The sequence below is a fragment of the Engystomops pustulosus genome, chromosome 8, assembly GCF_040894005.1.
Source record: "Engystomops pustulosus chromosome 8, aEngPut4.maternal, whole genome shotgun sequence".
NCBI classification, from domain to species: Eukaryota; Metazoa; Chordata; class Amphibia; order Anura; family Leptodactylidae; genus Engystomops; species Engystomops pustulosus.
In genome coordinates, this window is record NC_092418.1 from 74,480,400 (window position 1) to 74,503,174 (window position 22,775).

The 22,775-nt window shown below is 39.0% G+C and overlaps 1 protein-coding gene across 3 annotated transcripts in view; it reads right to left on the reverse strand.

Moving 5' to 3' along the window:
• The window catches only part of SATB2 (SATB homeobox 2), a 136,361-nt gene extending 129,638 nt beyond the window's left edge, over nucleotides 1-6,723 (reverse strand). The window contains exon 1 of one of the 3 annotated variants that reach the window (XM_072121252.1): nucleotides 6,638-6,723. The gene's annotated coding sequence lies outside the window, so the exon portion shown is untranslated. The remainder of the gene's footprint in view (nucleotides 1-6,637) is intronic. The other 2 variants (XM_072121253.1, XM_072121254.1) reach the window with 2 other exon arrangements.
• Between the last annotated feature and the right edge of the window lie 16,052 nt (nucleotides 6,724-22,775).

Here is a 22,775-nt window from a genome sequence, read left to right on the forward strand (position 1 = left end):
AATCATTTACATACCTAACAAATGTAATGAGACCTGAAAGTAGCTGCCTCTAAACCTTGACAACTGAGTCATTAAAGCTGGGACAGGTAATTATTATCCTTGTCTAGAAGATGAACTTTGCTTTACAGTTACCTAAAGACAAATATGACCAGCTGAAATAGAGATTTTACTGAAGATGCTTTAAAAGCGTGCAGTAAAATCCATACCAGTTACTCATCATCAGTGTTCTCAGGACGGGGATTATATACATTTCACCTACTTAGGTCCTGCAAAATGCTCAATTAGATAAACAGGATTATTTACAGTGCATTTCTCAGTGAAAGGTTATAGGAGATGACACTATGACGCATATACCTGAAGTTGATATTACTCTGGGTCAAGGGATATAGATGTGACCTCCCTCACCGTTTCTTTTAGTTGGATGTGTCCAGATTAACAGGCGCTATTCACACATTTCGCACTAAGGTGAAGGGGAATGTCTGGGGATACAAGCTAGATATCTGTCTTTATTGGGATCTACTTTGATACACAAATGTAACATTTAACACAAGTCTCTTTTGCTAGAATAACAGGACTATAATAGGACATCCTACTTCTGGTACCCACAATGATCAGCTATAATATAAGATAAGCCTAATAGTAAGTGTTCATTTCTTCTAAGTTTCAATACAGGAATACTAGATCCTCCACATAGGGTCGGTCCTAATGGACCCGATGTAGCATTCCTTGAACACCAGTTATCAAACGTGCAAGGCATGAGAATGTCCCATGCATACCTCTAAAATTAACAGTTTTTGGCCCTCCCAATGCACATTTAAAAAATTGGCTTGGTGGGGAACAAAATGGCTTAGTCTTGCAAATTTGTTATAAGCTACACCACAACTATTCATTCCAATGCACTAGAGCAGTGCCATCATTGTTAATTATCGCTTATTAATAGGGATAAGCAGATTCAGGTTTGCCTTATTCAGCTGGACCCAATCCTGAAAGTTTGGGTGTATGCTGATTGTCCCTCCGTCATTGGGGAGCAACGGTTCTAGGAAAAATGGTGGCGTGTGAATGCCTACAGCACCGACATTTACATGCTGCAATGTTGGGAACTGACCCGAACATTGCGGGTTCAGATTCGCTCTTCCCTACTTAGTAACTCAGGCATGTCGCTCAGTAGCTTTGCTGATTATTAAGACTGGCGCACAAAGTGCCATTGGTAATACATTGTCCACAATGTACTCTTATGAGATGCTTAATTTTCATAGTAGGTTTTTCAGAAAAAAAATACTATTGGATAGGATGATAAAAGTGTTTTCTAAAAGTGTCTAAAACATATAAAGTCAGACATTCTTAAGAGGAACTCAACCATCAAAATCCATCTTGATAAACCAGGTACATTTACTCAGAGATCCAGGCACTGTGACTGTGGTAATCTTCTTATCTTTGCGCTCTATGGCTTCCTTCCTTCTACGCCCTGCTACAGATTCACAGGCTGTTACACTGTCCCCCCCCCCTACTTTTCCCTTCCATATGCAATCTCATGGCAGCAGAGGAAGTTGCAGCACGCAGTGGAGGGGGAGATTGCTCCAGCAAAGTGTAACACACTGTGAATCTTCATCCCAGAGGGGCTCTGGTAACACCGCAGGGAGCTCCTCAGAATCATTAGCATAATTTTCATTGTTAATTTTAGAAGGAAGGAGGCTATGGATAGGAGATTACCACAGTCACAGTGCCTGGATCTATGTGTAAGTGTCTCTGGGATGTAGAGGAACAAATCTAGCTAAGACTGTGTTGTCATAATTTTGTACACCAAAATGTTGGCAAACAAAATCACTACAGCAAATAGTTGTTCATGTGGCTTCTTTGATGGACATAAGATCTTGGAATATAACACAAGAAAAAAAAGTAAAATAAAAATCCAAAGGCAAAAAATGCGAATTTGAAGGACACCAGTAAGGGGTACTAATTTTGTGAAGATGAATACAGTTGGTCGCCAGCTGGTTTTGTCCCATTACAGTCTAATCTTTACGTCTAAAGTATAATGGCCCACATTTGTCAAAAACAGTGCACACAGTCTGTAATATAAGCACCTGTAGAGGGTGCAAAGTGCGCCAGAATCAGGATTTGTGGTGCACATTTTTCATGAATCTGACTCACCCTGCACTGCTCCGACAGAGTGCACCAACTTTTTTTTGGTGCACCTGGACTTTGCATGTTAAATGTGGCGCAAGGTCCGACTGTGCACCAGAATGCCCCTTTATGTGCAGAATTTTAGTGCAGCCGTGACACAAATGTGTCAAATACATGTGCAAGTGGTTTTAATAAAGGTGGGCCACTGAGTTCAGGTAAAGTGCCACCTTCATGGCTCCATGGGCAAGGATTCAGTGCTTTAGCAAGGCTTTTGTCATCCTAGGAAAAAGATAGAGTCTGCTCTCTTAGGACACAATGGGGCAGATTTATCAAGCTGCCTAAAAGTAAGAATGTGCTTAGTTGCCCATGGCAACCAATTACAGCTCAGCTTTAACTTTATTAGTGCTCATGAATATTATAAAGGGGAGCACATTTTTACTCTTGATAAATATGCCCCAATAGCCTATGTATGGAGACCCACAATTGCAGGATGGTCATAATCATCCTCTGCACCAGAATTATCTAGAGGTTCCAACCTATATAATTCTGCTGCATCACTTGCATACAAGTTGAAGCCTATCCCGGCCAAGAAGTTATCACATTCTTTATACAGAATTGTGATTTAAAAACTGAACAAAAGCATCAGAATTACAATTACAGAATTATGTTTTGCACGTTTCCCCCAATCAATGCTGCCATGTTCTCAGATGATAAATAGTGCACTGCAGTGAATGGGAGCTGACCTGCAGTAGCCTGGTCTTACCACTAAAAATAGAATGGAGCTGTCTTCTTCCTGTTTCATTTTCAGCCACTGAGAACATCTACTAATCTGTGAGGTGTATGGTGTGCTACCCCACCAATCAGATAGTAAGGACATATTTGTTACTTTATCCTATGTTATAATGATTGGACACTAACCAAATTGTGTAAAAGTCCATTCTAAATGCCCGTATATGGAAATATTATTCACTGTTTCTGTGTTTTATGCCAGGTATACAACCTAATGTGTTTGTATAAAAAGATGTTAAAACGAACCTGTCACCAGGAATATAGTTTTCAGCTGCTGACAGGTTGCAATGGCCTATGCTATGCTGATTTCAGAAATGCTTCTGTCAGCATTCTGAATCATTTCAGTAGTTTATAATAGTTTATTTTACATTACCTGCCTCCCTGCCAGGAATATGTGATGAGTCCCGGGCAGCTGCAGCCTGTGTGCTCCTGTGTCTACCCATGCATTATTCCTCTCCTTCCCACCACCCCCCTCCCTCTCCTGCCTCCTCAATGCACCTCAGCTGCCCCTCCCCTGGGACTCCCTGCATGCTGATGGCAGGGTTCCAGGTAATGTGAAATAAACTACTGAAATGATTCAAAATGCTGACAAAGGTATTTTTAAAATCAGTATAGCACAGACTATTGGAACCTATCACCAGTTAAAAATGAGATTCATGGTGACAGGTTCGCTTTAAACATGTAGTAAGCGTTGGTATGTGAAAATTCTTTAATATATTATAGTGTTTTCTGAAAGAACCTTTATATGGTAAGTAACTTACATCATCTGATACCAGTATTTTCTATCTAGGATATTACGATTGACCACAATTTAGAAATTAAATGGCTTTTTGTGAAGTTGACATATGTTCTTGGTGATGTAATAGTAAAATGATTGTATATACACAGAAAATGTAATAATCTAAGCATAGCAATCTCTTGTATGCAAAAATAAAAAAGATATGGCATTTTCCTTTGAGTGCACATATTGATATAGCCTTGCTACAAAGCCAATAAGCTGAACCAATGTGAAACAGAAATGACATGTTTAGAAGTTACATGGGAGGTAAGTAGGATGTGGGTTTGATTAGATTTCATGGTAGGAAAGGAAGTCAAGCGTCACCCCCCAAGTGCTGTACAGTGGAGGTGTGCACACCGCTGCTACGCATTACACTGCGCCTTTGTACTAGCACTGGTGGCCTCCGATGCTGAAGTTTTCAATATACTTGATTACTGACTTTTAATATTCCTATTTATAGGTGTATGAAACATTAACCCTTAAAAGCAATATTATTCCACATGAGCATTAATTCTCAATAGCCATTCAATTCTACATGCATATAGACAAGTTATATTTTAAGATGAAGTAAATGTAAACCTTTAGTATTGCTGGATATATATCAGGATATTTGGGTAGGATACTTAAAGAAAACCTTCACCAGATGTTACCCCATTAATCCAATAGCCTCCCTCAGGTAGGGTATGAAATGTCCTTTCTAGTATACCCTCTTTATCATGTTATCTTACCTGTTAACCTATAAAAAAAAATTATCTTAAAAGTTATGTTAAATGAGCAGGGAAAATACAAGTGCGCCTCGCTTTTTAGGAGGTAGCTAGGACTCTGTAATTACTGGTTAAATGTCTGATACTGGGCTCTATCCCAGTTGTAACTGTTGGATTATTTTTGTTTTCAAAACGCTCCTAAAGAGCGCTGTTTGTCAAATTTTGTTTGAAAAATGAATAAAAATTTTATACGAAAAAAAATGAGCAGGGAAAACAAAGAGAAAAGTCATATTTTCCTGAGAGGAGTCAAGTTTAGAGGTTGGAGGGTAGCGCCACTTTAGACACCTCTATCTGCAATTCTACCAGCTCTACAGTATCTAGAAATATGTCGTTGGTGTCATATGAAAGATATGTCATATTTCAGACCTCATCAGGCTTGTGGTTCTGTGATCTACAGAAACTGAGATAAAGGCAGTTAAAACATAGTTGAAAATGGGAGTTGACGATAAAGATCTGGATCCAACCTATGTCTGCCTGTATTTCTGGTTCTATAGATCACAGACATGATCTGAAAGATGAGATTATTATCTTGACTATGCCTCCAAAAGCATCTTTCCAAGTACTTTTTATGATTTATATGGAAATAACGGCATCTGAAGTGATGCTCCTTCTTCAGCTTCTAAAAGTCACTGAGCTCATGCAAAATATTACTCTTTTCTGCTAATTTTCACATGACTTTTAAGGAGATTTTAATAGGTAAATGAGTGAGATTTCTCATAAATGCAGGAATTCTAGAAAGGACATGTTGTACCCTACCTGAGGGGGCTGGTAGTTTAACTGTGGAATTTGGCGACAAGTTCCCTTTAATGTACGACTGTTGTCACTTCCCGGAAATTTTAATTGCGTATTACCTCTATACTGACAGGTGGTCCACTTTCAGCAAATAATTTATATGTTTTGTGTAAGGAAAAGTTATACAATTTTCCATTATACTTTCTGTATCAATTCCTCAGGGTTTTCTAGATCTCTGCTTGCTGTCCTGCTGTAGAAAGCTTCTATGTTTACTTCCAGTGGATAGAAACCTGTCCATGGTCATGTGATGGACAGGGAGGTGCACGAGCAGTTAGTATCACAGAGATTAATCAGAGCTAACGGCTTGTGCACCTGCGTGTCCATCATGGACAGATTTCTATCCACTGAAAGAAAACATAGAAGCTTTCTATTGCATGACAGCAAGCAGAGATCTAGAAAACTGTGAGGAATTGACACAGAAATAACTTTTCCTTTTTTTTATTATTATTTGCTAAAAGTAGAGAACCCCTTTAAGTATTGAGCTATATAAATTTCTCTTTACTGTGTTCTTAGAAGGACGAGGGTAGGGAACACTCGTCTTCCAGTTCACCATGATGAGGCCTCAGGCAATCTTTTCTGTCAAATATTCTGTCATATGTGATGGGGTACTATTACAGTACCAAGGTTTAATTAATTTTCATAAAATACAGAATGTGAAGGAACATTATTTACACTTCTAGTATCAAATATTACTAATCTAATATTCCTTTCAATATATGGAAAGAAGTAGGAAAAAATTGTGGTGCTAACGTATATAAAAGTAAAATATCTACATCAAGATAGAGGTTGAACCTCTTTCTCAAAACCAAATTATAAATATTCATCCTTTTATTCAAAGTGGCAAAACTCCACTTTTGAAGACATTAGCGCCACAATTTTTTGCCTATTTTTTTCATGATTGTTCATATCACTACCGAGCCCTCATCTGGAACTCAGTGTCTGGCTAAGTAGCAGCTCCACAATACGTCTTTTATCACTGGCATCATGCATTCTACAGCTACCCCTGTTCAGATATTTGACACATATTCAAGTGGAAATCAGGCGCCATCCTCTTTTTGTTGTTTTTTTCTGTGCAATGCCCCTTTGTGGATTGGTGGACTGGCATTATACATTATGGGGGAAGGTAATGATGCTAACCCTGGCATCAGGAGAGAGACTGAATAGCCCCTTCCCCTTTGACCAGACATCCCTGATTGGTGGAGCAGCAGTCAGTATGGGATTGTCCAGTGAGTAGAGCCTCCTGCACATTGAGAAAACTTAGTGCGGACATCAGTATAAATGTTGGTCAGAGCTTATCCCTGTCAATGTTCAGGGCAGGGCCCCTGCTGATGATGTCACAGTCTTGTCCTTCTGCAACTTGCATGACATAACTTTTTTTACTACCATGTTTTACCTGAAGGAGAATGAAGCAGAAGCAACCTGAGGGATTCATCCTTCTGTGGTAGTCAGGCAATGGGTGGGAGGGGGTATAAGCAGAAATTACAGCATGCAGAGCAGTGTGTGTAACTGCTAAATGCTTCCTCCCTGGAACACTGTGGCTTTCCCATTTGTTCCTTTACAAAACTCTAATCTGTACTGCTGCACACAGACCTCTTACTACCTGACCAGGGGCTACTGTATACAGGAGATATATACCTTGCTGATAATCTATAAAAAGCAAGCAGCAGTCCTAAACCTCACTATATTCTGGAGCTTGCCTCTTCCTTGCATGCATACTGACTGGCCTAGCACCCAATCCTACTGTGCTGCCTTGGACTTTCTTTTTATCTATCTAGCTATCGCCCTCTATTTCATAAACATATGTCTATACATCTCATATCTATTTTTCCTTGATCTATCTCTTTAACATATATCTATCTCCCATCTATCTATTTCAAGATCTGATTATCATTCAAGTTACTGCAACATTATTTTCATTTTAAGGAAAATATCTATCTCTCTATCCAGAATTAGAAAGAGAAGAAAGAAAAGCGATACAAGCGCCACATGTGTGAAAGCAGTTTCTGGCTTGGTAAAAAAAAAAAGATATGATTGGTAATCTGCTCACCTTTTCTGGTTGTACAAGCGGTACAACTCGTATAGTAGCTTAGGTATTGTAGTGGTCTCGGCAGCCGTCCTGGGTTTTTTCCGGCAATAGAATTCGTCGGAGAACAGAGTAGTAAATGTATGGCGATCTTCCAGGCTATCTGCGGTGCCAATCATAAATGAATATCTTTATTCATAGGCTGAATAATACGCGTTTCGAGCCCAGACCGGGCTCTTCCTCAGTTATATACAGCATATACAGTATCTCTCTATCCATCTCTTATCTGTCTATTTATCCATCTCATATCTAGTGCTCATATCTATCTAATAACTATCACTTTAAACCCTTCCCGCCAATGTTTTCTTTTCTCCCCCTTTTAAAAATCCATATTTTTTTTTCTATTTTGCTGTGTACGGTGCTGAATGAGGGATTGTTTTCTGTGCTTTAGGTGACATGTCTACTTTATTTCTTTTTTTTTGGTACGATCACAGCGATGCCAAATTTCTAAATGTTTTATTTTGATAGATTTTTAAAAAATTAAAACCTTTTGTAAAAAAATTTTACCATTTTCTGCAGGCAAACTGATGTTTTCGTTGCTAGCATTTTTGGGACTATATGACCTTTTTATCACTTTTTATTTTCAAAATTTTGGTGTTGCAAAAGGGCGAAAAAGTGGTGATATGTATATGTGGGTGCTTTTTCTGTTAAGGAGTTCAGTAATTTTTTTATTTTGATAGATTGCGGCTTTTGGTACATACCTTACGTGATTATTTATTTATTTTTATTTCCAATATTCCAAAATTATTTTTCAGGCCCCCTACCGTACTTTAACTATTGTGTTGCAGTAAAAGGCAGTTTTGCACACAATGAGGCTCATTTACTAAGGGTCCGAATGCCGCACTTTCGTTTGGTTTCCCTAATATTTCCGTTTTTCGCCAAATTGCCCTGGGATTTTGGCGCACGGGATCAGATTTTGGCGCCGGATTTCACGTGGCAGAAATTGGGGGCATGGCCGTCGGACAACCCTACGGATTCGGAAAAAACATGGAATTTAAAAAACGATTTGTGTCGCAAGATCAGTACTCACATGCACCGGGAAAAAGAAGGTGAACTCCGGCAGACCTCGGCGCAGCAGCGACACCTGCTGGATATCGGGCGCACGATCTTAGTGAATCTCGGCAGAGTCGAATCCTCGTCGGACAACGCGCCGCGGGATCGCGACTGGCCCAGGTAAGTAAATGTGCCCCAATCTGTTAGACATCTTGCTATATGTAGCAAACACCCTGGCGGTATGGAGATGGCTAAGCCCGACATACTATTACTGCGGCTTGTGGCAAGGTCTTTATCTCTCTATACATTTAATATCCATCTATTTCAGGATATCAGTCCATCTATCATCAATCTGCTGCACCATTATTTTCTGTATAAGGGGAAAGTATGTCTGTTCATATCAAATTTGTACAGATTTAATCAGGATAGCAATTGGGATCCAGTAAATGGGCTATTAACAAGAAGTTACAAGCTTTGTGCAGCGCTGCGTAATCTGTGTGTGCTATATAAATAAAGAATTATTATTATAGTGAATGGGTCCCTGGTTCTGTGTACGTTACCTCTAATTTCTTTAAGAAATAGAGGGGCAGGGCAGAAGTAGAGGCAGGGAAGCAGAGAAGGTCTTCGACAGACCTGACCCAAAGGTCACTTCAAAATAATCCAATCAAATCCATGAAGGCAGCAGTCTAGGATTATTCATGTGATAAAGTGTTCCTTTATTCTACCATAGAGATAGACACAGATACATACAGAGGCTCCTGCCACGTGATGTATCTGCTGACCGGGCTGCACAGCAATTATTTCTACAAATATTTGCAGCAGGCAAAACATTCACTTCCTTGCTGGTCATTTTCCCTCTATGCCCCTTGGTGTGGAGATGGCAGGAAGGGGAAATAATTGCACTTGCTGGTGGTTTGCTAGCTATTATGAGTATTTCATGGCTTCTTCGCCAGTTTTCTGGCATATATGCCCTGATAAATCTCCCCCTGTTTTTCAGTTCCTCATTGGAGCCATTTACAAGAAAATTAAAATGGCTCGAATTAAGATCTGATATCTCACATAACACTTTCTCACCACAATAACTCTGTAGTGCTGCTATTATTGCTGCTTTCTAAATTCCCTGTTAAGTTTACCTAAAAAATCTCCCCCAAAATCAGGCAAATATGACTCTTTTCAACTCAATGTTTGTTTAGTGGTTGCAAGGGTAGTGTCACTTAAGAATCCCTTATCTTTGGTTCCATAGAACCTAGAAGACAAGAATATTATCTTTATGTGTAGCTGGGTATATAGTCAGTGTTTAAAGGAAACCTACCAGTTAGAATGGCAGGGGTAAGCTGTAAGTACCGAGCACCAGCTCAGGGTGAGCTGGTGCCGGTACTTACTTTCGTTAGTGTTATAAACCGCGGTATCACGGTTTTAACACTTTTTAAACTCTAGACCAGAACAGGCTTCGGCGCTGCGTGCGCCGAAGCCTCTCCAGCTCTAAAGTATCTCTGGTTCTGCAGTTTGTATCTCTGGTTCTGTGTCACAAATCCATAAGCCTGTGTCATGTGATCTGAAAGATTAGATCCATATCTTTAATATGACACAAAAAGCATGTTTCTATATACTATCAAACAGAAGATAGGGGTGTTAAAATGACACATTATCTGCAGCCACTAAACCTGACTCATCTCATGTGAAAATGAGGTGAGAAGAGTCATATTTACCTTACTTTGGGGGACATTGTTTTATAGGTATATGGATGAGAATTCTGATAAAATAGGGAATTCTAGAAAGAACATTTCGTGCCCCAACTTAGAGTACCACTAGTTTATTGGGGTAAAACCTGATGACAGGGTCTCTTTAATGCAGATTTGTATACAGTTCTTCTGTATGTGATTTGTAGCCTCTTTTTTTTTAACCTGTGGAAAAAGTTTGGTGATTATTTATCTTGTTCATTACTTTTTTGAAAACATATTGGGGGAGGTCTATCTTATTTTTTTTCAAGTATGTTAAATTTTTTAGCGACTTTTCAGTAATTCTACTTCCAGTTATTGTGTACAAGCAAACTCGCTTTATGATCTTTTTCCAGATGTTTTTCTGCATGTCAGTCACATTAACTATCTGCATTTTTTAAGAAAGTTACAAAAAAAATGTGTAAAAGCACACCTAGTCTTTGGCCAGGCGAACTTGCCTGGAAGAAAAAGAACAACTAACTTTGCTACTTTTTTGTGCAACACTTCTGACTTTTTAAAGAAGTTACATCCTTCACACCAGCCGCACATGTTAGAATAAAAAGCACATGTCCAATTTAAAGAAAAGCTTCCATCAAAATCAAGTATGGATAAACCAGAGACACTTACTAATAGATCGGGGCACCGTGATTGTGGTAATCTTCTTATATTTGTTATGCATGACCTCCTTCCTTCTAAAATCAACTTTTTAAGTTTTGCAAATTAGCCAGAAGGGATCTTACGAGAGCCCTCTATGCTGCAGCATCACAGGCTGTAATGCTGTTTCCCCTCCTACACCTGCTACCTCAGCACTCCCCCTCCCTCTCCCTGAAATAATCTCACTGCAGCAGAGGAAGTTTCTGTGCTCTTGTACATTGTAGCAGCCTTTCAATCTGCACCATAAAGGTGCTCTGGTAACACCATCTAGAGCCCTTCTGTCTCATAGGTGTAATTATAAAAAATAATTTTATAAGGTAGAAGGCCATGGATGATAAATTTAAGAAGATCACCACAGTTATGGTGCCTGGATCTATGAGTACGTGCCCCTGGTTTCTAATGCTTGATTTTAATTTGATTTTGGTAAAATATTTCCATTAAACTAATTGCAAATTAGACTATGAAACAAGCCAAATAAAGAGATTAGACTGACTAGAAAGAGATATCATAAATCTCCCCCATTCACTTTAAAGGTACTATAATTTGCAGCAGAATTTTGACACAAATGTCTGTGTAGAAAAAACAGGCATAATTCCCAAAATGTGCACCAGAACTTTTGAAATATCTAATGTTGTTTAGTCTAACTGTGCATCTCCTTGTTGTTGTTTTAGTTTTGTAAATTTTTGCTAATTTTTTGAAGCATCCTCCATTCAAATGGACCTACTACCATATACTGCAGATATTCTGCTGCTTTCCTATCTTGAAGGGCAGAACGCTATTTCTATTGGCTGATTTTCAGTGAAAACAGGATCATTATGCAGAAGCTATGCTGAGGAGAGTGAATATGCATGGTAATAATGCTATGTTGGGAGATATGTGTCATTTCTTTTTATAAAAGAATATAAATTACAACATTCTGATTGAAAAAAAATACTTTATTAAAACATTAAATAAAACAGATTAAATTGTTGTACAAGTGTTTCATTCTTATGTACAGTACTCCCCTAAAGATTACTTCTTGTGGCCTAAAGTCTAAATTTTAGGGCATTATAGTATAAGATAGCATACGATACCTGGAGAGCTAGTATTTTCAGGACAAACATTTTCCCTAGCAGTAAAATAACATGCCACGCACTAACCAGCTATACATGTCCCCCTACTTTCCTAATAGTAAAGGGGAACTTGAATGAATAAGATGCAATACTCTTAGGGGCAAAGTTGGAAGGGAAAGTTGTTTTCCCTTAGTAATCAAAATCATATTTTCGTAGACGGATTTGCCCATAAAGCAATGGAAGAAATGTATTGGGTCGAGAAGATTAGGGAGGCCCATCACTGATGTCTTCAGCAAGAAAATACAGCTTTAAGGGAACCTATCATCAGGAAGCTAATATTTAAATGATAACAGCCTGTGGCTTCCTGTAGCCTGTGGCACATTGATTTAAAAACATGCCTTTGCTGTGCATGTAAATAACTCCTCTGATTTTTAATTGTTTCTTTAATATCAGTTGGCTCTCTGCCAGCAGTGTGTATTAAGGGGTGGAGAAGTTTAACCATCTTCTCCTCAATGCCTTCTCCCCTCCTCCTCACTGATAGTCCTCCCTCTATCAGCCCTCCCTACTCCCTCCCCCTGCTTACATCATATGACAGCTGCAAGTAATTCATGTTTGAACCGTCCTCCCCCGGGACTCACCACACACTGCTGGCAGGGAGCCGGGTAATGTAGAAGATACAGTTAAAAAGCAGTGAAATTATTCATATAAACAACAAGGCTGGTATTGGAACTTGTCATTATGTAAAAAATTCCTGGTTCTCTTTAAAGCAATGGCAGAGCAGGGTGCAGAAGACTCTGACCTGCATTCAAAAAGTAGCTATGCATTAGCAGTCTCCAGAAATATCACGTACCAATTCATCAGTCAAAAACTTTCGATCATATGACAATCCAGTCTAAAGTACAAAAAATAGAAAAAGTCCAGTTCTTTAATGAAAAATATTAATGGAAACAAAAAAATCATAGTAGAAAATCATTAAACAGTTTCAGACTCTGTATGTATCCCAAATAAATGACAAAAAATTAAGATCTCTGATCCCATAATAATTAAGAACAAGTCTTGTAACACAGGGTTTATGTAACATGTGAGTAATAGCTCTGATACTTATCTCACAATGGGAAGATTTCTCTAGGAAATAGTTCAGAAGATAAATATACCCATGATACCGGTCAATTCAGAACAGCTGTTTGTTAATGAATATGTTGATTAGTGAAGATAAGGTATGGCGTGGAATATTTGCAATCCATGTGGTCTAAGCACTTTTGCAACATCAGCAGAGAATCATCATGATCTTATAAGGGGTAAAGTTAAAATACATTAACTTTTAGAAACAGGATTATGTTGGTCATCTGTATATATTTTCTGTTTCCATCTTATATATTGATGACATTTCCTGTGTGACCTAAACTGTGTGACCTGACCAAAAGATCAGGTGTTCCTTTACCCTTATCTGACATCGTGAGGCCAAAAAAATACACTGTGGGAGATGTATCAATTTGTCTACGCCGGAAAACAGGAGTAATTTGCCCCGAAAATTACGGGCTCCTCGTTTACTGAAGGTTTCAGACCATTTTTAGGCTGTTTTCCAACAACTCAAAAAAAGTGTGTGTCCTCAATAACTAGGGGGCGTGAAAATAGACAGAAAATAACCCTTGCACCAGAAAATTCAGTCTGTCCACCAGAAAATTCTATATTGTAGTGCAGCAAACTAGACCAACTAATAGAAGGTGCAAAGTAGAACTCACCAGTCAATACTGCACCAGATTAGTCATCCAGCATCAGACACAATGATTAATCTGGTGCGGCAGAGAACTGTCTAGACCAGTGCAGAGTAGCATTAAATACTGACACATTAATACATCTCATCCAATGAGTGGTTTTTACTTTTCATGTGAATCGAATTTTAAAAATAGTCAAGCTTGCATGGTAGCTTCTCTGGAAATAGGTGCAGGTTCTAGGGGTGGCTAAAAAAAACCTTATAGCACTGATGCCATTGTGTTAATAAAGTTTCCACATCTCCCATAGTCAGTCCCGAACCTGGTGGCTCAACTTCCTGTTTGTACTTTACACAGAAGAATTTCAAATTCCATCTAAAGAAAATTATTGAGGCTGAATTCTTCAAAGGGAACTTGTCAACAAGAACATGCACAATAACCCCTACTTCCTGGTGCATGACATGGGGAGAAGACGTGCAGTTTCCCAGTGTAGATGCCAAGAATATATGTAGTCTTACTATGTTTAAAAACCTTTAAAAATCTAAACTTTTGGGGGGGGTAAAAAAGTATTTTCCGAGACCCATAACTTTTTTATACTTTGCTGCACGGATCTGTGTAAGGAGTTATCTTTTGCGGGAAAACAATGGGGGTCTTTTACTAAGGGCCCGAATTGCTTTTTTCATCGGGTTTCCTGAAAATTACCGATTTGTGGCAAATTGGCCTGGGTTTTTGGCGCATGCGATCGGATTGTGACGCATCGGCGCCGGCATGCATGTGACGGAAATCGGGGGCCATGGCGCCGGAAAACCCAACGGATTCGGAAAAAACGCGGAATTTTAAAAAAAAATGTGTCGCTTGACATGCTCCTACCTGCAGGATAGGATAGTGAACTCCAATGAACTCCGATGAACTTCAGCGCAGCAGCAACACATGGTGGCCATCGGGCGCACTACCTTAGTGAATCGCCGGAAGACCCAAATCCTCGACGGAGAACCCGCCGCTGGATCGCGAATGGACCAGGAAAGTAAATCTGCCCCATTTTGTTTTTATTGGGAACTGTTTTACTTTCTGATCAGTTTTATGGATGGCAAAATAGCATAAAAATGTGGATTGGGACTCTTCAATGTTTTTTTTCTACGATATTCACAATATAGTAAAATAATTTTTATATTTTGATAAATTGGGCATTTTGGGATGTGGGGATATCTAACAAATTTATGAATTTGGTTTGCATGTATACTTTAGGAGAATAGTGGTTGACCCACTGAGATTCTGGAACCTTAGGGGGACTGATGGATCTAACAGTATCAAGGAGATGTGAGCAGAGGGAAATGCCCTGCAAGTACCAGATGAGGTCATCAATTTAAGATTGTCTTAAAAACAGAAGCTATAGCAGGCTGACCGAATAAATAAAATCATAAAGCTAAATTTAATAGAGATTTGTAGATAGAAAAACAGACTTGCTTATTCTCCCTTGGAGATAAAAAACATGCATTCATAAATCACTTTATGTGCTAGCAAATAAATTCAATTAATGATCTACGGTTCACTGGGAATGTATGCACGAAGCTAAATACCATAAAATATTGCATAGTTAAAATGATAAGGACTGGAATACAAAAAAATATAATTATAAGTCCAAGACTTCTAAATATATGTATACAGGCAGTGCCCTACTCAAGGACACCCAAATTACAGATGACCCATAGTTACAGACGGACCCCTCTGCCCACTGTGACCTCTGGTGAAGCTCTCTGGAGGCTTTACTATAGTCCCAGACTGCAATAATCAGCTGTAAGGAGTCTTTTATGAAGCTTTATTGATAATCTTTGTTCCCATTACAGCAAAAAATTTTGAAACTCCAATTGTCACTGGGGCAAAAAACATTTTTGTCTGGAACTACAATTATAAAATATACAGTTTCAACATACAAATTCAATTTAAGAACAAACCTATGGAACCTATCTTCTACCTAACCCAGCGACTGCCTGTATATCAAAACTATCGTGAATAATTCTTCAATCCCAATATCACAGAATGGTCACAATTTAAAATTATTTACTTGTTACATTTTTTTTTTTAAAGAGCTCACAGAAATCCATATGGAATTATTATATGAATCCCTTAATGCCAAAGCCACTTTTCACCTTCCTGACATGGCCCATTTTTTCAAATCTGCCCTGTGTCACTACAAGTAGTTATAACTTTGGAACGCTTTAACATATCCAAGTGATTTTGAAATTGTTTTCTCATGACACATTGTACTTCATGTTAGTTAAAAAATTTTGGTGGTGTGTTTTGCATTTATTTATGAGAAAATCAGATATTAGGTGAAAATTTTGGAAAAATTCTCAATTTTCAAAATTCAAAATGTTTTACTTTTTCCACACATGAGTCATAACACCAAAAAACGTAATAACTAACATTCACCGAATGTCTACTTTATGCCTCCATGGTTTTTTATACATACTCTCATTTTTGTAAGATGTTATGGGGCTTTGAACGTTAGGTGCAATTTTTCACATTTTTATAAAAAAAAGCAAAATCCTGCTATTGAGGGACCTGCTCAGGTTTGAAGTCACTTTGAAAGGCCTAAATAAAGTAATACCCCATAAATTACCCCATTATAGAAACTACACCCCTCAATGTACGTAAAACAACTTTTATGAAGTTTGTTAACCTACATTTTTTTTGGCTAAATGATGTGTTTTTCATAAAATGTACAAATTCTCAGTGGATAAAATACCAAAAAGCTCCACAAAATTTGATACCCAATCTCTCCCGTGTATAACAATCCCCCATATGTGGTGGTAACCTGCTGTATGGGCACACGCCAGGGCATTAAAAAGAAGCTGCACCATTCAGAGCAGATTATTCATTATCAATTTATAATGGATATACAATCTTTATTTTTTTGGCAATTTGGAAATATAAGGGCTTATTTTTTGCGACATGGGATGTTCTTTACAAATACTTCATTTTAGTGGGTCAATAACTTATTGATGAGATTTTATTAACTCTTTAATGTATGGAGGAAAAGAAAATTGTCAATTTTGGGTTTCTTTTTTTTTGTATATTTTGGGGGTCGTACACCGTACACTAAAAGTACTATAATATTTTATATATTCTATAGATCACTACGATTACGGTGGTACCTCATTTATATAGTTTTTTTATATATTTTACAATTTTACAGGAAAAAAACGAATATAAAGAAAATCTCATTTGTTTTTGCATCACCATCTTTTCGGAGATATAACTAATATTTTTTGGTTGACAGAGCTGGTTTAAGGCTTATTTTTTACATGTTGAGTTGTCCTTTTCAGTGGTATCATTATGGTGCACATAACTGTTTTTTTTATCACTTTTTGGAACACTTTCGTAAAGAGATTTTATGAAAATTTTTGTTTTTACGGCGTTCAACTTACGGGTTCAATAATGTTTCTGACTTATTGTACAGATTGTTACGGACGCGGCGATACCAAATATGTGGGGGGTTTTGGTGATTTTCAGATTTTTTACTTTATTAGATGTGTATAGGGAATGTTTGTGTTTAGGGGGACTTTAACTTTATTTAATTAATTATTTTTATTAAAAGTATGTGTAGTGTTTTTAACTTTTTTACTTTACTTTAACAGGTTAGCTTGAACAAGCGATCCACTGATCGCTTGTTCAAGCTATTCTTCACCTAATACATGTATTAGGACCCGGCTCCCCGGAAGGAGATCGCACAGCCCCGAGCACTGGCAGTCCCGGGGCTGCAATCGGAGCCACAGACCCCCCCCCGGTAAGGGCCGCATCGGGTCCGATTCCAGTTAAATACCCCTGTCACGCCGCGGTCAACGGGGCCGCGGCGTGTTAGGGGTTAACACCCGCGATCTGAGAAATCTCCGATCGCGGTGTTAGAGGCGGGTGTCGGCTTTAATATATAGCTGACACCCGCAGCTTCTGGCACCGGCTTCGTTTTTAGAAAACCATAAAAAAGGATAACTAGGCTTTATATTTCCTATAAGGGTTCATGCCCACAAAATAATTTTAAAGTTCAAATGTAAAGTATAAAAATCTTTGCGTAACTCTGCCCTAAGCAAAAGTAAGCAAGTCTCTAATTTACTATAATGATATATCTGCAGGCTAATCTCCATTTGCCATACTTTCTGGTTGCCATGAGAAATCGTATATTACAGCTAGAGATGACTGGAGGATTGTTGAGAGGGCTGTAGGACCTGTAGTGATGTCACAAGCATGTGACTCACCACATGCTTCAAGTCGTCTAATTAAAAACATGCTGTTCTGCATCATTTGAAAGTCCTTAGGCCCCTTCTACACTGGCGTTTTTCACGCGCGAGTTCTGCGCGTGCATTTGACGCGCAGAACTTGCATTGCACTCTGTCCCATTGTATTCAATGGGTCTTTCTTCATTTGCGTTGTTTTGCACGCGCGTGCTTGCGTTCGTTTGCACGCGCGTCAAAATCGCAGCATGCTCTATTTTTGCGATTCACGCGCATTTTTCACACCCCATTCAAGTCTATGGGGACGTATCAAAAACGCATTGCACTCGCAAACATTGCAAGTGCAATGCGTTTTAAACGTAAGGGTTGCTAGGTGACCAGTATAACAGTATTTCCCCTGCTCGCGAACGATCAAATAATTAAAAAAACACAATGAAGAACAGTGAAGAATAGAATAAAAACAGTGAACACAGTGAACACAGGATCATTTAAGTGAAAAACACAGTGCAGAACACAGTGCAGAATAGATTACAGATGTTCGGCACATCTGCTTACTTGTCGGGAGATACGCGCGGAGCGGTGCGCACAAAATAGCATGTGAAGAACAATATATATGTGTGTAAAGAACACATTGCAGATGTTTCCATACATCTGCAATGTCTTCTTCACACATATATATTGTTCTTCACATGCTATTTTGTTCGCACCGCTCCGCGCGTATCTCCCGACAAGTAAGCAGATGTGCCGAACATCTGTAATCTATTCTGCACTGTGTTCTGCACTGTGTTTTTCACTTAAATGATCCTGTGTTCACTGTGTTCACTGTTTTTATTCTATTCTTCAATGTTCTTCACATCTGCTAACTTGTCGGGAGATAATATACGCGCGCGGAACAGTGAAGAATAGATTGTAGATGTTTGCATACATCTGCTATCTTATCAGAAGACATTCTTTTTCAATTAAATAAAACATTTTATTCCCGAACCTTGGTCCCTTTGAAAAAGTCCCATTGACTTAAAAAAGCGCACGTGAAAAACGCAACGAAAACGCAAAAAAACGCGAACAAAAATGAAACAAAAACGCAGCAAAAACGTCAGTTTTTCACGCATTGCACCCTGACGTGAAACGCAACGCTAGTGTGGAAGAGGCCTTAGTGTTCTGGCAAAAGACATTCAGTGATGTCACAGGCTTCAGATTGCCAATTACAAACATGCTGTCCCATTCTGGCTTCATTGCCCTGAGCTGATGTCACAACCTGGAAGTGCCCACCCACATCAGGAACAGCTGAATCTGAACCTAATGTTAAATATTACAAATATATGTCAGGCTAGGAAGAAGCCAGCTGCATGATACAGGTGTTGTTGGAATTATTTTCAAAGGCTCTTTCCATCTGTGCTAAAACTATTTTTTGTCAGTAACTTTACAGTTCCCACTATCGTTATTTTAACGGACCATGCAACAAATCGGTTAAAAAGTAGAACATATTCTGTTTATCACAGATCTCATATACACTATTCATTGGGGTTTGTGAAAAATCGGTTGCCACAATGATGCAGCTTCACAATGAAAAACTGAAGAAAACATAATTTGTTCACAACCACAAATTGGCTCAGTTGTGCCCGTTTAGCCTACAGTAGATCCAAAACTGGATAATAGTGACCATCAACTTTTTATGGCAACCAGGATAAGGAAGACCGGTGATAATATTAAGAGGTACATTGAACACTGAAAATGGAAAATCCGATGTCCATTTAACCGAACCAGATAGTAAATAGGTAAATAGTAAATAAGTGGGTCAGGGCCAATAATATCCATCATTTAACGTCTTTATTTTGCAAATACCAGGATTTGAGCCATTACAAACATAGTAAAGCCCTGCTCTCAGTCTCCACTTTGCAGGTCTGTTGTGATATTGGCTCAGCTCAGTCACTGATAATTTGTCTGCTCTTTCTTAAAGTGCCGCATTCAGGGTCCTTAGAAAATACAGACTTCAGACAAATTGGGAAAGGGATTTGTTTTGAACAATACAAAGCTGTCATATAAGACTTAGGACACCTTGCACTAACCAAACATTGCTTAAGAGCAAGGAAGGTAAATGAGAACTATAATTGTAAAAGTGGGGATGTTTTATCTAAATAAATCTGAAGAATATTTATATAAAATGACAAGAATTTTGTGCGTTGAATTGCTCTAGTCTAAAAACCAAAACTGCTGTTTTAACGTTAAGCATGTATTTTTAAACATCCAAAAGTAACATTTTATACAGGAACATTTTTAGATATCTTGTTGTTCTAGGTAAACTTAGAAGTGACAGTCTAAAGTCTTTGGCCCTTATCAATCGTAAGACTGGATTTCTCCTTTTCTTATTGCTACTGTTTATAAAGAAATGGATTGGCCAATGTTTTTGAAAAAGAGGAAGTTTTTTAGAAAGCAGATACAACTGGCTACTCACCTTAGACACTCTATACATGGCTTTATAGAATATTTCTTTGTAAGTCCTTTACAGTATCCTTGTAAGCATTCATTTCCTTACAAAAGTACACAGATTTTGGATTTTGAATGTGTCTGAAATGTAATATGCATGACTGGGTCTCTTACTTATTAATGTTTCATTAATTTGGGAATTCAATACTTTATCTGCCCCCCCCCCCCCAATAAGGCTTTCATATATAGAAAACATCCCAAACAGACCATCAATAGTGAGTAGTGATGAGCACAACTATTTAAGCAAGAAATTCAGATTTGCCATTCAGCTCCCCCACTCCCATTTACACCCGCAATCGGTGCTGGCATCTAAGGGCCAGTGGCTGAAAACCCCCCACTCGACCGAACAAGAACCTTAACAGGTCGCAAAGTTTGATTGTCCACCATCCAAACACAGTTTCTCTAAATGGCCATTTCCGGACCCTTAACAGAAAAGTTTTCAGATCAATTAATTGTTCTGCTATTGATAGCAAGCCACAGTCACCTTAATTTCCAGTAGTGTCATGAATGAAAAACCAGGACTGCGATTAACTGGAAAATATTGCAATTAATGAAGGTTCTATCTGGGATCTAATGAAGGTTGGGTTCTAGTATAAAGTCCTCATGGTGAATGCATCAAACCAGCTTTTGCTTAGAAGTATCACATAACCTCCACTGCTGGTGTAATGATCTAGGGAGACAGTCTGGAAGTAGGAAAATCACCCCAAGAAGTCAGAGGGGGACACAAACAGTGAGTAGAGGCCGTATTTCAGCAACCCTGTTTCCTTTTACATCAGGGCTGCTTAGGCTGGGTTGACATCACATTATTTTCCCTACATTGTAAGGACACGTCAGGGGGAATATATGGACAGTGACATTACCAGCCCCCCCCCCTTGCTGAGTGACGTAAACCACTTTGCGAGGCTGGGGGGAGGGATGCAATACCCTGCATCCGCTCCCCATAGCTTTCTATTGTCTCCGCTAAGTGAATACGTTGCTCAGCAGAATGGAAAAATGTAGCTTGCTACGTCTTTCCGTCCAACCTTTTTCGACGGATCCATGGTATAGTGGTCAGAAGGAGGCAACACTTGAGTCAGTGGGGCAGATTTACTTACCCGGTCCATTCGCGTTCCTGCGGCGCTTTCTCTGTGGTGGATTCGGGTCTTCCCACGATTCACTAAGGCAGTTCCTCCGACGTCCACCAGGTGTTGCTGCTGCGCTGAAGTCCACCGAGGCCCGCCGGAGTTCACAATCCTATATTTGGTGAAGGTAAGCGCGTGTCCCGCGACACTTTTTTTTTTTTAAATGCGGCGGTTTCTCCAAATCCATCGGGTTTTCATTTGGCCACGCCCCCGATTTCCGTTGCATACATGCCGTCTCCGATGCGCCACAATCCGATCGCGTGCGCCAAAAAACCGGGGCAATACAGGGAAAATCAGCGCAAATCGGAAATATTCGGGTAACACGTCGGGAAAACGTGAATCTGGCCCTTAGTAAATGACCCACCAATGTATTTATATCACTATATGTCAATGTATACAATGTATGCATCCGTCGGGAGCTTTGCCAATGTATACACTGAGCATATACATAAAACGTGATGTGAACTCAGCCTTAGTGCCATTTTTTCAGGAGAATATTGTTTCCACACAAAGACCAGCTGGGATGCCTATTTCAGTAACATATGAGTACAGGCCCAGCTGCAATATCTGTGTGAAAATGTATAGAACCGTTATGCCTTACCCTATCTCTCTCTGGGTGCCTTGGATGGCAGAAAGCAGGCACACAAATTTTCTTACCTAGAAAGACTCCCAAATCATGGCCTCCCAATCTTATTTTTTATTAGTTATGCAGTATAAATAGTTACTTGAGATTACTACATAACTAATTTCTGAGATGCGCTTACTATTACTATTTCACCAGGAATTGCGAATAAATCACAGCTTGTAACCTGTTTTCAGGCATAAAAGCTGTAATATATGTGGCCCTATGTGTCGTGTAAGAAAAACACCTCCTATTGGGAGGCACCCTGACAAGCTATGTAGGCAGATTCCCTGCAGGAGACTGACCTGTGAAAAAATAACATTTCTGGAGGAAGCAGAGAATTTAAGGCTAGAAGACAAAAAGGAACAGACTTCCAACCAAGAAACTATCTAATATCATACCCACAGGATATGGCATATATATTTTAAAGACTTTTAACTGATAGGAGAATAAGATCCAAAGAATCCGAAACAGTCAACAAATTGGCCCATATAGGAGGAGACAATGTGGAAGATTACAGGTCATGTGCTCGGAACTCACTGTAAGAGAACATGTGAGGCAAAATAACCCCCAAAATGAAATATTTTAACCCCTTAACGACTTGGCCCTTTTTTGTTTTTTCATTTCCATTTTTCACTCCCCACCTTCAAAAAAATATATAACTTTTTTATTTTTACACATAAAGAGCTCTGTGAGGGCTTCTTTTCTGTGTAACAAATTGCACTTCATAGTGACGGTATGGGAAGCGGGAAAAAAGCGGGAAAAAATGAAGGGGTTAATAAACCGCCATTAGAAAATATTGCCCCTGTAAACTCAGACTATAAGGTCCCAAAGCTGTATGCAAATGACCTGAGATGGGTCCA